We start from the raw sequence: 18,006 nt of genomic DNA on the forward strand, positions 1-18,006 counted from the left end.
AAAAAAAAAGAAAAATATGATTTTATCTCAAAAGTTTAAATTATAAATACAACACCATTAAGAATTTTTAAAATATACAATAATGTTTTTTTTTCAAACTTTTCTAAAAAGATCTTCATTGTCCTGGTCGCATACTCGCATATTATGACCACTACTGTACTTATACATTAGTATAACTGAAAATGCAAGTAGGTAGTTTGATACCATGCTAAGCGCTTAAAATATTATTTACTGTGCATTCCTGATAGTTATTAAAGTTGTACGTGCGTCTGCAGCCCACAAAGCAGCTGGATATTAACGCCACGCAATTTTATTGCTAGTAATTAATATTTATTGTAAATTATTAAATGCTGCAAATTGTGTGTTAAATTTTATGAGTTCGCTTACGTGCCCATGACACCTGAATGCCTTCTCCCTACGCACATTTCGCTCGCAGGAATGACACAGACAAACAGACAAACGCAGGCAGGCACACAAACACACCAACGTTCCTCATTACACCCACAAACCCGTCCACTCCAACTACAGGCGTCTGGTTACCATAACAAAGCGCTCACTTGTGAATAATTAATTTTGTATAAGAGTAAATAATAATAAAAAAAAGCGAACGAACGCAGGGCTAGTTGTATTTATTTCTTTTTGTGGCTAGCGTTGCGTTGCTATATTTGCCTTTTGTGCACACGCGCGGGTGCATCATAATGAAAATCCTAACAATTTGAGTCGTGAAAAATTACATGCAAGTGTGAGTATGGGTATGTATATATGTATGTATGTATGTGAGTGAGGTGATTTTGTACTACTATATCCACTTGCACTTCATTTCAAATTTATGAATTATGTCAAAAAGAGTCCAGTCCAGCTTCACAAAGCGGTTTTGCATAATATTTATTACACAAGATGAGTAGCGGCGGGGGTTTAATGTGTAGGAGCATAATAAGCAAAGGGAGAGCAGACAAGGGCGAGCGTATAAACAGGATTATAATACAACGCAATTAACTAAGCGAATTAGTGGCACAGCTGTGCAGATATGCGGTTGGGGTCAATCAAGCCACTGCTAAATTGTATATGGATTAGGGATACCGGGATGCAGGGATGCAGGGAAACAGAGGATTAGCCAAAGCTGGGCAGTTATTTATGCGAGTACGAGGCTAGTTTTAGCGGAGGAAGAGAGAATTTAATAAACACATTGGAAATAATATTTTTGAATTCTGTGGGAAATTAAGCTGAAATATTGGATTGGACATTTTGCATGGGAGTGCGTAACGTATTATAATTTTTATGCAATTTGTTGAGGAATTAATTTCGGTATCTTGGAAATAAATACTTTTCTCCAGACACCAATTTAATATTATTTCGTATGTACTCGATACCTATACTAGTAAAAAGTATCTGAAAAATGCACTCGCTATTTATTCGAACTGATAGCAAACATACAGAAAGTATTAAGCTAAATTGTGTTCAACAGACAGAGAAATCGTTTAGCTATTTTGTGAAGTATAGGAAATTTGTCTTTAAAATCGTCCCACACCTCCTACGGTTGCTCTGTAAGGCTAACATTGGTGCCGCTATATATGAGTGGCAGCTGTAGTCGAAAGGGTTGGTGCGTGATCGGAAGTGCAAAGAAAAAGTTTTGCTCTAATAGCGATCACTCCTCGGCAGGTAATGGCAAAATCTCCGAGTGACTTTCTGCCATGAAAAAGCTCCTCATCTGCCAAAATGATCTGCCGTTCGGAGGTGTCATAAAACGGTAGGTCCCTCCCATTCTTTGCCTCAAGCGAGAATCTTCGGTGTTGCGCACAAAACTCATAAGTCATCACAATATCCTCACCCAACTCGCTATTGCTTGAAGCATTGAGATTCAGATTTACTCTCTAATCGTTTGGTATACTTTTAAATGAGCAACGGTGTCCCTAAAGTGAATACGTTTGAACTAAGGATCCAAATGCTGTTGCTATAGAAATGACACTATGAAATTCTGCTTGGTCAAATCTTCTTTCTATGCAAAGAATTGTCAAGAAAGAATTGCGAATAAGAGATGATAAAAATGCCCATACCTCCTCAGATGCAAAATGTGAACGTGAGGAAGTAGAACGACTTTTCATATTAAGCTCTGTGGTGGAGTGAGTGAGTTGTATGGACAGAAAGAAGCTACATAAGAGTGATTCACGGAACATCAACTGAGTTACTAAAGACCTCTTTTTTCGCCAAGACTTAGCAAGTGGCGAATAGATGAAGCAAATAACTACATATATGTCGGCGGGAAGAGAGCTGTTTTAAATTATATATGCTGGTAAGGCGGTGCGGTCTAATGAGCTATAGCCACACTCGCCAGCGGCGAATCTTAATCGATAACTTTGTTGTTGCTTTCGCATGCAAATTTTTCGTCAATCTAATCGAGCTTAGAAATAGCGAGCGAAGAAATGACGAATAGAAGAGGCCTTAAGTTACATTGTTTTTAGAGGGAGTGGGAGTTACCGATTCACTGATGGGAACCAACTCAATGACTCAATTCCATGTTTGGTTATCCACCTCTAAATTAAAGCGAGGATATCAGGATATCCAAATCATCCAATCTTAAGCGTTTTTCACCGATATGAGCGACATCGATCATCTGCGAGGGGTGCTTTGTATATGTCGGGATTTGGCAACCCTGGTGTTGCAATCTGGCAACTGACAGCTGTATCGCAAAGTTTGACATTTTTTGGCTTACTCAGAACGTTTAGAAAAACCAGCGCTATTTGTGTTGTTTACAGTAACTTAAAAGATTCATCTCGGTCCAAAAATGGAATTAAATCGTGAACATTTTCGTGCGATTATTTTTTACAACTTTCGACGTGGATTAACTCAGCAACATTGCATGGATGAATTTAATTCATTTTTGGCGATGAAGCTCCTCAAGGACCAGTGTTTATCGATGGTATGGTGAATTTAATCGTGGTCGTAGCTCACTCCAAGACGAATTTCGTGAAGGTCGTCCAAAATCAGTTGTTGTTCCGAAAACCATTGATGCTGTGCGCGAACTGATATTGCAAGATCGTCATGTGACCTATCGTGAGATTGGGACAATCTTAGGCATTACTGGGACCAGCATACATTCAATATTGCATAAACATTTGACTGTTAAAAAAATTTGTTCACGTTGGATCCCACACAATTTGTCAATCGCTCAAAAAAAGGCTCGTGTCGATTGGTCGAAGGAAATGCTCAAAAAATACGATCGTCGGGCTTCGAAACACGTCTATGACATCGTGACAGGTGATGAATCATGGATTTACGCGTATGAACCCGAAAGTAAACAGCAGCCGACTGTATGGGTGTTTCAAGATGAGCCAAATCCAACAAAAGTTGTTCGCGCACGAAACACTTCCAAGCACATGGTCGCCTGTTTTTTCGGAAAAACTAGACATATCGCAACCGCACCACTAGAACAACGCAGAACAGTAAATTCTGAGTGGTACACAACCATTTGTTTGCCAGTTGTCTTCCAAGAAATTAGGAAAATCAATCGCCAAAGACGGATCACTCTTCACCAGGACAATGCGAGCTCTCACACATCGGCTCAAACAACTGCATTTTTGAGCACCCAAAACATCGAATTAATGGGTCATTCGCCGTATAGTCCTGACTTGGCACCGAATGACTTCTTTTTATTCCCGTACGTAAAAAACAAACTGAGAGGTTAACGTTTTTCGACACCTGAAGAAGCGGTTGCGGCATTCAGAATGCATGTTTTGGAGGTACCTCATTCAGAGTGGCAAAAGTGCTTCGACATTTGGTTCAAACGAATGCAAAAGTGTATAGATCTTCATGGAGAATATTTTCAAAAACAATAAAGTGATTTTCGATGATTAAAATTTGTTTTTGTTCTCTAATCCCGACTTATAAAAGGCACCCCTCGTATCTTATGGTGTTCTAAGTTGGCTATGTATCACTGCAACTAACGAGCCATTTTCTCGTTCATTGTGCAAGAGTTTTTAGTAAAAGAAACATGCATGCCAACGTTGACACATTCACCACATATCGCTCTCTGCAAATTTCCCTTATTCCCTTAGATGAAATCACACCTGAAGACAACTTGTCATGCCGGTGAAGAGATCAAATAAGCTATAACCGCGCACTGTAGCACAGCTGCTTCGAATCGTGTGAGCAAATAGTAGATTCGTTGTATAATCTAGGTACAGGAAGCCTTTTGTGAAGGTTAATGAAAAATTAAACTAAACTAATTTCCCTGTACTTTATTGACCAATTCCCGGAACTTATTTGTCACATCTTGCCAGTAGACTATAAAGTAACATCCAGGCGATTAATCTCACATGAGCAACATGCAAAGCAAATTTTTACCTGCTCTTGAAATAAAGAATAACGCCTAGAAATTTAGCTTACTGGGCACAATAGCGACAAAAGCAGCGCGAACTGGAGCTCACTTATTCAAGGCTATCATTTTTTCCCACCTACACTGTGCTGTAAAGATGGGAATATTGAAGGTATCAGATAATAAATATTAAAATATACGTCCAAAACTAACTTTTCAACTAAATTTTGCACGTAGTCTGCCACACACAATCAGCAATTTCGAACTTCTTAACCCGCCTCTCACAAAAATAGTGAATGCGACGCCATAAAGACAAGGGGCTTATGAAGAGAACTTCGGTGAGAAATTTGCAGAAACTAAAGACTTTGCACAACATGGACCGAACGTTATCCACCGTGGAGAGTGAAGATCTGTGCACAAAATGTACATATCGTCCCCTTAGTATTGAAATAGCCTATAAATTTTTTGATGTTTTGAAAAAATGAATTTCAAACATTTTTGGTCGAAAGTAGCTCTCACTCAAATCTTGTTATGTCTGTAAATATTTATTATTTTTTGACTAACGTTTTGACCCACTTTGTGGAACTAGAATTTGACAAAAGTTTGACCACATATAAAATCGACAATGGAGAATCCAAAAATTCAATAAAAAAATAATAGCCTATGAGCACATAGGCTATTGTTATACTAAGGGGACGATATAAGGCAGAACGATCCACTTTGGGTAACCGTGGCGAAATGACCTTGCGTAATGCTTAGAGAGAATAATCCAGATAGAACATCCAACTTTTGGTCAAGGTAGGGAAGAATACCCCACAAATACGTATGGGAATAATCCGGGCAGAACATTCTTTCTTTGCATCACGTGGAGAGCAGACCTCGCAAGACATATATAGGAACAGACCAGATAGAATGTTTTATCCTTGGCTTTCGTGGAGAGAAGACCTTCTTAGTCGCGTACACGAATCATCAATGCAGAATGTTCCATCTTTGGACAAGGTGGAGCGAAGACTTTGCAAAACATATATAGGAATGTTCACCTTTGGCCGAGGTGGAAAGAAGACGTCAAAAAAAAAGTATAGAGATAATCTGGATCACGTGAAGAGAAGACCTCGTGAAACACGTATAGCAGTAATTCTCACAGAACTTTTGTCCTTTGGTCACCGTGGAGAGAAGTCCTTGAGAGACAAGATTGTTCACGTTAAGAAAATGTGTCAGTTAAGAAAATTTGCTTCTATGATAAACAGTACATTTTATTGATTTCATTATGAAATCTTGCCAAGTAATAAAAAAAGGAGGATGTACTCCTTAGAGTTGCCTCACATAAAATCAGTCGTTCGAAACACTTAAGTGTCAACACGTACTCATAAATATGCATGAAAATCAAGCGAGTATGAACCCGTATCTACGTGTAATCTATGTATAATATATTCATGACAAATTGTATTTATATGGTAATCGATGTGTGTGCAGATACAACATGCAAAAGCAGCAACGTAAAGTGAGGGGAGTGGAGAAACATGTGAGTAATTAAAACACAGAGATGCTTTCAGCTTTCAGGGCATCGAATGGAGCTAAAGCATTGCAGCTGATGGGAGTATACGAAGCGAGTTGAAACGAACGATAGGAACGGTGGTAGAGGACATGTCATGGTATAGCTGGCTGCTAATGGAACAGGACGCACTTTGTTGAGCGGAACAGGACGAAGTGATGTCATTAAAACGATGTAAAATATTTGTAATGTGTTGTAAGAAAACATTGAACAAAAAAAAAAAAAAACAACAAATGACGAGTAAAAATACGAAAAACGAACGAGAAAATGCGGAGCAACTGCAACGCAAATCTGGCAACAATTGGGGGTAGGACTTAGGTGGTGACATATTTTCGACAAGAACGGGCAGGGTACGCAAAAGTATGAAATGAATACGAAAAATGTGAGCGTGAAGAGCTTAAAGCGCGCACATAAACTAAGCGAGCCAGCGAAGTGCATTATGTCGCATGACAGGCGCGTTACACGCGAGACGGCGAAGAGTGCAGATGGAGCTAGCCGTAGGTTGAGGAAGGCGAACGAGAATGTGAACTGACAGGTTAAATATTTGAGGTGACTGACTAGTGAACTGACAGAACAACCAATCGCCGATGAAGGAAGGCAAAAGACGGATGGCGAAAGCAAGGCGGAAATAGAAAATCCAAGTGTGAGAAGGAAGGGAAAATGAAAGACAAAAAACATAAAAAAGATACAAAAAAAACACACAAAAAAAAAAAAAATGAAACAAAAAATATGAAAAGTGGTGACGGTGGAGTGAGTGCTTTGCGCCTCGCGAAGGTGACAGAACATTTGCGACTAACAAACCTAGGCGAGCTAACGAATCCATTAAAAATGTATTACACGGGGTGAGAGCAGACGGGGGATACAAGGCGAAACGACACTTATAAGTGTGTGTTTGACGGATGATTGTAGCACAACAAAGGCGGGGTGGTTGAAGTGAGTGCCGCGATTAAACGCACGCAATATTGACAGTAAGTGTAAGGGACAAGCGGTAAAATGAAGTCGACAGGACAACTGAATCGCGACTTAATATTCTGCCAGAATGAATGGAGCTTACAAAAGGACGGCCGCGCCGTGCAGCAAGTTAGAATGAAATACAGCACGACAAAGTCAACATGCCCCTTTAAAAAGTGGCAAAGAGGAAGCAGCAGCGGAAGAGAAGGCAAATCAGTAAGTAATGGTGGCGGAGAGCGAGGGACGACGCAGTAATGACGACGGTGACGGCGGTGAATAAAAGGTGAAAATACCGCATTTCCTCTTCGCCTAAAATAGGCACAACAACGCGCACAAGTTGCGTCGCACCGGTCGTTTAGCAAATATGATTGTCTGAGCGGCGAGGCAGAAAGCTGACAAGCACTCACTATCGCACGAATACAAGCACGCAACGAAACGCTACGAAGTACGAAGAAAACGTGGAAAGCAATGACGTCTGTAAAGTCAAACATGTAAGTAGAGGCAGAGGAGGTGGCTACAGTCACATGCACAATTCAGCTTTTCTACTACGAGTACTTTAATTTTCACGCATCGCAAAGATGATGGAAGCCGCTCCAACACCTCCACCTCACGTAGATATGTGAACTAAGGAGATGTGTTGCATGTGTGGGCGGCATGAATTTGCGTGTGTGTGCTATAATGCGGTACATTTGACTTACGTATGGCTGTGTACAGTTAGTTTCACATTTGACAGCAGTGGAAAAGCTCCGTTTTCCCAGCCGATAGAAGTGACGCCAGTTAGGCCTACCCTACACCAACCAAATTGTAGCGCTGTGAGCGCCGACACAAAAATGAAAGAAGTAAACAGAAGAAACGTAGTAGGTTTTAGAGAAGCCTTACAAAAGGAAACATAAAACAAATATAACAAAAAGTTAGTCACTGGGGAAACTGGTCCAGCCACATATGCACGCGAGTGCTGCCAATGGCAAAGCAAAGCGTTGAAACGAAAACGTGAAAAAAAGAAGAAAAAAGTACAAAAGCAAGAGCTAAAGGAAAAATTAAGCAACACAGCAACAATGGCATCTTCTCAGCCCCACAAAGGCTAACATCACAGGTGAAAATGAAGTCGGACATTTATAGATGTGTTTTGGAAAGAAATGAAATGCGGTAGGCCAAGAAAAAAACTAGAAGTAATAATGCAGCAATACAACAGACAACATAAATGCCCCTCTGGTGGTGATATAATTTGATTGCGATGAAAATAAGCAAAATGAAAATAACAATCAAAAAACCAAAAAAATAAAATAAATTGGGAAAGAGATTTAGCAAATATTATATGAAAAATATAAAACAAGAAATAAAGGCTGGTTAAGTTTCTAGGGCCGATGTTGATTTTGTATAAAATAAATTTTTTTTAGTAAATTATTGTCATTTCTCTTTATTATGATAATATTGATACGGCTTCATATGGAGCAAAATATAGGCCAAATGGCCTCCGGGGCACACCTCCATCCGATGGACCAAATTTTCGATGACGCTGAGGCATAATTGAGGTTATATGCCGTTAATGTGCCGAATTATCTCATCCTTTAGCTCTTGAATCAACAAAATCTTGGGTCAACAAAATATTGGCCTAATGGCCGCCGCGGCCCCGGCGGCACATCTCCATCCGATGGTCCATGACGCTGAGGCATAATTGAGGTTCTATGCCGTTAATGTGCCGAATTATCTCATCCTTTAGCCCTTGAATTGTTGCTGGTTTATCGACGTACACCTTTTCTTTCTAATAACCCCAAAGAAAGAAGTCCAACGGTGTCGTTGAAGCTTAGGTGTGGTTCACATTCAACATCGGCCCTTGAAATTTAACCACCCTTTATATAAAATGAGAGAAAATACAATAAAATTAATCGAAATAAAAAAAAACCAAAAAAAAACAATTCGACGTGAAATAAAATCAAACTGAATCCTAAAAAAGCAAAACACGGCAGATTAATCTGGTTGGCTTAACAAATCTTTATTTCAGCTTTTACTTGTTAATTTGTATACTGCAGCTGTCTAGCTGTGTCAAGTGTCAAATATGACAATAAAATCATATTTTAACAAAATTTAAATATAAAAAAATTTTGAATCTTCCGATAGGGTGATTAATTTTGTGCCACCTTGTATATAAAGTTAGTTACTCCGATTCTGAGAACTGAGTGCGAGTACTGAAAATAATCATTTGAGAAAATTGCATTCGAAAATGTCTAACTAATTTGAGTCACAACAACAATTAAAACGAACTAAGTAATTGCGGATTCCACTCATAGATGGCTTCCGTTAAATTTTTAGGTTTGCAGACATAGTACAAATGTAAAACACATTAATTCAATGAATTAATTATTTGATAGTTGGCAATTCAGCTGTCAATCAGTAAAAAAAGTTGTTTAATCGATTGCGTAGTTTTAGTTTGGCGTTCGTTAAAAAATGGAAAATCAAAAGGAACATTTTAGTCATATTTTGCTTTTTTATTTCCGCAAAAGGAAAATCGCATCGCAAGCTCATAAAAAGTTATATGCTGTTTATGGCGACGAAACCTTTAAATCGTTCTGGTGACTTTTCACTCAAAGATGAAAGTTGATGACGCAAAGCAATAATCGATTCGGATCATCACAGTACAACACGTGAGATTGCAGAGAAGCTTCATGTATCACATACTACTGTGGGCAAAAAGTAAGGTGAATTTATTTGCCAAACTTCGTGGGATTAAAATTTCGCTCTAGTTATTTTTTTCATGAGTTGGCAGCACTGTTAATAACATCTGGGCCAACTTTCATGTGAATGTCATTATCAGTAATATATTTACGCTTGTGTTTACCAAACGACCAAGAGTGCATTTTTCGATTTTTACTATGTCTGATTTGATAGAGCAGAGAAGTGCCATCAAATTTTGTTTGCGGAATGAAATTTCGGCTGCGGAAACGTTTAGCATGCAGAAGGCATTTGGTGATTCGACCATGTCGCAGAGAAATGTTTATAGGTGGTACAAAGACTTAAAAGAGGGTCGAGAACGTGTTGATGACTTGGAGCGCTCCGGACGACCATCGACGTCAACAGATGACCAACACGTCAATAAAGTGAAGGAGTTAGTGCTCAAAAATCGTCGGTTGACTGTTAAAGACCTTACTGATATGATCCGAATATCAGAAGGATCTGTGAAAATCATTTTGAAAGACCATTTGGGCCTACGAAAAGTCAAATCTCGTTTGGTACCAAAAACTCTCAATTTCTTGGAAAAAAGTCGTCGCGTTGATGTGTGTGAAACAATGCTTTCAGACTATCAGGACAAGCTCAAATGCATCACTCCGTGTGACTTCTTGCTATTCCCAAAACTCAACAGACCACTCCGGGGAACGCGTTTCCAGTCGATTGAGGAGATAAAAGGTGAATCGAAGAAGGTGCTGATGGCTATACCGGAAATGGACTATTTGGCATGTTTCGGGGATTGGAAAAATCGTTGGCAGAAGTGTACTTCATCGAGAAGGGATTATTTTGAAGGGGATGAAATTGATTTACAAGTATAAATAAAGATTTTTCATTTTACAGCCAAATTCAACTTACTTTTTGCCCACAGTATTACATGCATTGAAAATTACTTAAAATAACTTAGCTATATTCAAAAAGGAACGCATTTAACGCAATGCATTAATAGCTGCGATTTGCTAAGGAAACGTAATGAAAATGATCCAGTTTTAAAACGACTGATAACTGGCGTTTACACCAATATCAAGCGGAAAAGATCGTGGAGCAGACCAGGTGAACCAACTCAAGCAACATCAAAAGCTGATGTTCATCGAAACAAGATTTTGCTATCAGTTTTGTGGGATTACGAAGAAATTGTCTTCTTTGAACTCTTACCACCCAACGGAACGATCAATTCTGATGCCCACATTGAACAATAAACGAAATTAAACGATGTAGTTGAAGAAAAGCGGCCAGAATAGACAAATCGAAAAAGTATTATATTCCCTCATGACAATACAAGGCCACACACATCTTTGGCTACTCGGCAAAAATTATTGGAGCTTGGTTGCGATGTTTGTCACACCTACCATATAGTTCTGACCTTACACCAACTGATTACTTATTGTTTCGATCTCTACAAAACTCCTTGAATGGTAAAAATTTCAATAATGATGATGATGTCAAATCGTACCTGATTCAGTTTTTTGCTAATGAAAAGCAGAAGTTTTATGAACGTGAGATTATGGTGCTGCCTGAAAGATGGCTAAAGGTCATTGATCAAAATGGGCAATACTCTACAGAATAAAGTTATTTAGTTCCATGAAAAAATTGTTTTTGATTTTCGAAAAAAAATCCACCATTACTTAGTTGCCAACCCAACAGTTACAAAACTAAGTTACAAAATAAGAAAATAATGAACAAACGAATAAGAGTGGCTGCAATGCAAATTATAGACTCCCACTGTTTTTCTCACTTATGCGCCAAAAATTACTTAAAAATAGGGCGAGGTGGCGCTGTCAACACAAAATTCGTCAAGCATCAGAGCGGCATACAAAAACTGCTAACTCCCATCCACCCTAATGACGTCATGCCATCAAATACTAAATATCAACGTGTTGACAGCAGCAAATAACAAACAACAAATCCGCGCCCTAACCACATTTGGCAATTACTGTTACAGTTACAAGTGCACCTTTTTTTTTGCCCCCAAACGGTTAGCAATACTGTTGTTGTTCTTTTATTCGCTGTTTGCATTGCTAGCAGTAAACGTTTATAGTTGTTGTTGCTGTATTTTTTTTTTTTTTGTTTTAAATTTTTCTGTGAAATCACGTTTGACACGCTGTGCGCGCCAGTCGGTATGTCTAGGTCACTAAAACATCTTTTTTATTGGCCATTAAAAAGATAATTTAAAATTTCTAATTTATTCTTAAGCTTCGTAAAAAAACTGGAATGTTTGCTTGGGTTCGCTTTTAGATACCTATTTTTTGCCTTTAAGCGCTCTGTTAATGTTTTCCCTCTCCTATTTTGGTACGCGTGTCAATGGAATGTCGGTGCCAAGCTGGAGTAAGTAACTCTAGCGACTGCAAACGTCACTTATTAGGTTAGTGGGTTGGTACACTCGAAAGTGTTTTTTCGTGCAGTTGAGAAATTTGAAGATTTTTGATGATTGCCTGGGGGGTTAAGTCGAAGTTGTTGTTAACTTAATGAAATTTTCTGTTAATAGTAGGCCTGATTTCAATCAGTGTGAATTATGTGTTATGATATTTAAAAGTGCACGGGGCTGTGGCATGCTAAAAAATATTCGAGGAAAATTAAAAAAAAAATTAAATTAAATTCAGGTCTGAGAAAAGATTCTCTGGCCCAGTGATTATAGCATATCTCGGTAATTAATTTAAAATCTTACCGATTCCTATCTTTGCACTTAAATTATGGAAGTTACTAAATGTGCTCCAAGTAATGAGAATGGCGAGTACTTTAGTCGGAAAAATTACTTCAAATTAATTTTTAATTAGAAACTCTACAAGAAAAATAGAGTACCAGGTTTGGAAATCAGCTATGATGAAAAACAAAAATGTAACGTCCCAGGGGATTCGACGGCCAATGCTACCCGTTCATTTCACTCGTATTCACCAACACGTCCAATCAGTCGTTGTTCAGAGGATAACGAAGTAACATGGGAGGTGGGTGTGTTATTTTTTTTCGTATATCACCAACACAATCTCAGTTTTCTCGTAAACAAACTGCTGTCAAGACCCCTGTTACGTGAGCCAATCAGTTGATTCTTTAAAATTCGCTGAAAGCCGCTTAACGGTCTGATCTTGGCCACAACTCGAAACATGTTTTCACCATGAAAACGGTAAAAGCTTTAACGGAAGGTTCCATAGCTTTCGCAGTTTACTTCAAATACCGGCTGCGGAAAAATAGGCCTTAAAATGTGTTTGTAAAAACGCGCTAGTCAAGCTTTTTTTTTAACACACAGAATGAGCTCGTCGTCTATTGCGAAGCTTTGGAATTGGACTTGAAAATGGGTAAAGTTATTGCTTACCGAAAACGGAAAATACGCTACATTTGCACATACACAGCGTTAAGGAGTTATACGCAGTTATGACTTTCAAAAAAATCGATTTTTTTTATTGCATTTTTGTAATGTACATATATTCAAAAGTATACGCACGAAATTTGAAGTAGATCTAAGCAATACTTTCGGAGTTATACCTAAATATGTAGAGATGCCTCGGCACGTTTTAAGGTAGGTATTGAAACTTTAAACGTGTTTTTTTCAAAACGGCATTTTTCAAGTCGGTGTACACGATATCTCGAAAACGGCTTGTTTGATCGGTCAACCGTTTTAACTCAATCTTTAAAGATACATTTTCTAGTATATTAATTAATCGTTCCTTTGGTAAATCTGATACTTATTTTCCATTTTATAATCAATTTGCGGCAAAATTTTAACGTAAAAATCGAAATAATTTCTTTTAAAAGCTGCCATTTTGTGAAAATTCACTATTTTGATTAGCCGAACGATTAATTACTAGATAATTTAATATATTAACAAAATTTGTTTGGTTTTTTGATTTCAGATAATCCAATCCTGAGTTACGATGTACTCCGTAAATCGTCTTTTTTTAAAGGAGGTTCCAGAAATCGCCTGCAGTGCGCTCTATAATCAACATTTTCATAAATAAAAAATTTTGTTACGTTCTTGAAGGATGCCTTTATAACCGCCAAAAATTGTCAAATTAAAATATTCTGAAGTTTCTTCAGGATAAATCCTTGACAACCCGTCTTTTATTTGCTTCATAAACTATAGCACTGGGACTTATTGAAAAGTTTTGTCAAATTATTTGTTTCTTTTTTAATTTTAAAAAATTCTTTACGAATATATAGCTCTTTACAAAAATCTTAAAAATTTAAATTATTTATTCTTTTTTTTCAATTTATTCTGAATTTGTAGAAAATTTTCGAGCATGCAATTTAATAATCCCTAAAATTTTGGACTAATAAAGTACAAGTTTTAAATGGCTCAAAAAGTGCGTTTATTTTTGATAATTTAAGTTTGGTCCATGCAACGAATGCTCAATATTTGCTTTGAACTTTTATAGGCGAAAATAGGCAACACTGTCAAGGAAATATATTATAAAAAATTAAAATTAAATTAATTAATTAAATTATAAAAAAAATTTAATTTTCTAGCAACTTCAAACGCGCACTTTATTGGAGTAAAATTTAATGGGCTATAAAACTGCGTACTCAATTTTGTCGAAATTCAATAAATATTGTGCAAAGACTGAAATTTGCATTAATGTACTATTTGTTACGGAAGGAACTACATTTTTATAAAAAAATTTGTTTAAATTAAAAATAATTACATATGAAAAATAGTTCATTGTCCAGCGAAAACCATATATAAGTCAAAATTTCGAAATTTGTGCAAATTATATAAAAAAAATCTTACACCTTTTATTCTGAATTTTTAGAAAATTTTCCAGTATGCAATTTTATAATCCTTGAAATTTTGGGCAAGTTTCGCGTTTATTTTTGTCAATTTTTTGTGGTCGAAGCAACGAAGGCTCGACATTTTATTTGGACTTTTATAGGCGAAAATAGGCAACACTGTCAACGAAATATAGATATTATAAAAAATTAAAATCAAATTAATTAAGTTGATTTCAAGTGGCTCAAAACCAGCTTTTACTTTTGACAATTTTTTTTCTACCATGCCACGAATGCTTGAATTTTTTTTTGGATTTTCATATGCGAAAATAGGCAACACTGTCAAGGAAAAAATTTAAAAAAATTTAAAAAAAATAAAATCAAATTAAATAATAAAAAATTATCAATTTTCTAGCAACTTCAAATCTGCACTTTATCTCATTAAAATTTAATGACACGTACCCAATTTTTTTGTTTTTTAAAATTTGAAGAAAATTTGCCGAATTTTCATAAATATTGTACAAAGTGAAAAACTTGGATTTGTGTGGTTTTTATTAAAGAATAAACTATATTTCTATAAAAAGTTAGTTTGAATTAAAAAGTATGTACAAAAATAGTCAAGGCATGCCAAAAGTATTGAGTTGCTATATAAAGGGTTTTCCAATAACAGGTGTTACAGGTGAATGGATTGCGCTATCGAGAGATGATTAACGATTTGTTATGGCCGAAATTGGATGGTATTGATCTGGACAAGTTTATTTTCAACAAGCCGACGCTACGTGCCACGAAACCATTGACCATATACGGGAAAATTTTGCGGACCGTGTTATCTCTCAAAGAGGTGATGACAATTGACCACCGAGATCTTGTGATTTAACACCTTGCGACTTTGTTCTTTGCAGCCACGTGAAAAACAGGGTCTATGCCAACAGCCCAGGGTCGATTCAAGACCTCAAAGAAGGAATTCGTGAGGCTATCGAGCACATAGGGCAGCCACTTTGCAATTCGGTTATGGAAAATTTCGTGAAAAAGAGATTGTCCTGTAAGCGTGGTCGTGGTGGCCATTTGCCTGATGTTATTTGCCACTATTAACGGCACACCTTCCTCCTTATAATGAAATAAACATCTGATCATTTATATTAAAAAATTGAATTTTTCTTTGAATATCAAAATAACACCTCTTATTAAAAAACCCTTTATTTTTTGCGGACTCCATTCGGTCGGCGCAAGCTTGCTTGATGAATGTTGTTTCAACAGTTTTATTGCGAGTATTAGCATTTGGTAAAATAAGTGATTTGTTCAATAGTCGTAAGGTAATTTTTCCACACATCAATTAAGAGATATAAAAAATTATTGCTAAGCACTTTGCTAAATAAAATATAAACTTTTACCCAGTCGAACCTGTATCGAACTTAATCGCAGCTATGCAACTTATGGCTTTTATTCCGTTTTTTTTCTCACGCATATCTAGCAACTGATGTTGTTGTTGTGTGTCCGATAAGTGCAGCTGATTGGACAATTTTCTGCGCCGTTAAATGCGAATGCTAATGCAAGACCAGCATTAAGTAAATAAAGTTGGCGCCGTCTCATAGACACGTAGAACATAAAAATCGCAAAAGTAGTTTCGTAGTTAAAAAACAAAAAAACAAAAAAAAACTATATTATAGCTTCTAAATGTTTTCAGCAATTAGCATAATTTGTTAACCTTCTCTGAAATAGTCGTGTAATCAAATGAAGCTATGCAAGATATAAAATATTACGGTACTTACGAAATTCCTAAACGTTCAGCGTGAGTTTTACAAGCTGCATAAACTGTTATTCAAACGGTTAAACTGCAATGAAAGAGATAAAAAGAAAATTTTTAATTAATTTGGAAATTAAACTCGGCACAAGAAAGCTTTGAGAAAGTGAGTGTGAGTAAAAGAGTAAAGAAGAATTAAAAAAGGTTAAGTTTAAAAACAAAAAATTTATTAAAAAAAACCCCAAAAATTATAATAATAAAACAGACGAATTCCTAATTAATGCGCAGCACAAAAAGGAAACTTTTTTGGAACAACTTTGCAAAGCTGCCACGAAGATTGTGTACAAGCAACGAAAGCGAGCTTCGAGAATTTTCTAAAGAATTTATTTTTGGGTAGCGCAGGATGTCGCAAAAATCATCAAAGCTAATTTTGTTTTTGGTCCACAGACGCAAAATTCTGAGCTAATAGCAGGTGAGAAGCAGAAGCAGAGAAGAGACAAACTTCTTCCATCACCGCGACAATTATGTAGGTATATGTATGTATGTAGGTAAGGAAGAGGGTTTTGAGTGGCACAGGGCAAGGTACGGCAGGCGAGAAAGCAGCTGGTGAACTTGTAATGTTTCACAGATAAAAAAGGGAAACAAAGCAATAGAAAAGTTGAATATGGTTGACAGCCAGGCATGGTTGGGCGCCAGAGGAGGCGTGTTAAAGATGCCGCGGTCGGTTGACTGCCTTACTTAAATTAACGATGCGTTACTGCGTCAAACAGCGAAAGGCAAAGTGTGTGTGAAAAAGTGAGCAGAAAGTTGTAGGAGTAGAAGGATAGGAGAAAAACAAAAACATTTGGGGCATGCAGATAGAAAAAAGAATCTTTAGGGGGAAAAATTAAAAACGATAGAAAACAGATAAAAAAAAATACAATAATAAAAAAAAACAAAAAAAATAAGAAAGTATTTCGGAAGGTAACAACCAAATAAATTACATTTCAATTAGCAAAAATAAAATAAAATTAAAACTACAAAGTAGGAAAAAAATTAAAAGAGTAAAACGTATCATTTTACTGCAAAAAAAACAGTATAAGGAAACTCTATCAAAAAAAAGGAAGACAACTTTTGAAATTTAGCTGACAAATAAAAAGATTGTGACAGTGAATTTTGTCATAGAAGAAGAAGACATGCATATAGAAAAAAGAATTTTAGGGCGAAAAATTAAAACCTGAGTAAAAGCGATACAAAAGAGATAAAAAAAAATATTAAAAAAAAAGAACGATTTTCGGAAGGTAACAACAAAAAACTTAAAATTTCAATGTAGCACAAATAAAATAAAATTAAAACCCCCAAGTAGAAAAAAAAATTAAAAAGAAAAAACAAACAAAAAAATACGAAAGTCTTTCGGAAGGTAATAACAAACAAAAAATAAAAATTTCAATGTAGCAAAAATAACATAAAATTAAAAGTACAAAGTCGAAAAAAATAAATTTATTAAACGAGTAAAACGTAATATTTTACTGCAAAGAAAAAATTGTAAGGAAAATCTATCACAAAAGGCAAGAAAACTTTGGACATTTAGGTGGCAAAAAAAAAAATGATATTGTGACAGTGAATTTTGACATAGAAAAAAATTTAAACAAAAAAGAAGAATCACCGACAAATCTGGCGTGCAGATAGAAAAAATAATTTTTAGGGCGAAAAATTAAAAACTGAGTCAAAACAATACAAAAAAGATAAAAAAAAATAAAAAAACAAAAAAAACATAAGAAAGACTTTCGGCAGGTAACAACAAAAAACTTAAAATTCCAATGTATTGTAACAAAAATAAAATAAAATTAAGAAAAAAAAATTAAAAAATAAAACGTAATATTTTACTGCAACGGAAAACCTATCAAAGTAGCGCCGAAAACTCTCAAAAACTAGGTGGCAAAAAAAAATTGATATTGCGATAGCGAATTCTGACATAGAAAAGAATTTAAACAAAAAAGAAGAATCACCAACAAATCTGATACAAACTAAAAATCGTTCTTTTTTCCTTCA

General features: G+C 36.2%; 1 protein-coding gene across 14 annotated transcripts in view; it reads right to left on the minus strand.

The window, feature by feature from the left end:
- Positions 1 to 16,085, minus strand: part of LOC128860394 (poly(rC)-binding protein 3) — a 192,025-nt gene extending 175,940 nt beyond the window's left edge. For 11 of the 14 annotated variants that reach the window (XM_054097899.1, XM_054097903.1, XM_054097898.1 and 8 more), the window contains exon 1: positions 16,004 to 16,085. The gene's annotated coding sequence lies outside the window, so the exon portion shown is untranslated. The remainder of the gene's footprint in view (positions 1 to 16,003) is intronic. The other 3 variants (XM_054097902.1, XM_054097901.1, XM_054097900.1) reach the window with 1 other exon arrangement.
- Positions 16,086 to 18,006: the final 1,921 nt, after the last annotated feature.

The sequence above is a fragment of the Anastrepha ludens genome, chromosome 4 (genome assembly GCF_028408465.1).
Source record: "Anastrepha ludens isolate Willacy chromosome 4, idAnaLude1.1, whole genome shotgun sequence".
NCBI classification, from domain to species: Eukaryota; Metazoa; Arthropoda; class Insecta; order Diptera; family Tephritidae; genus Anastrepha; species Anastrepha ludens.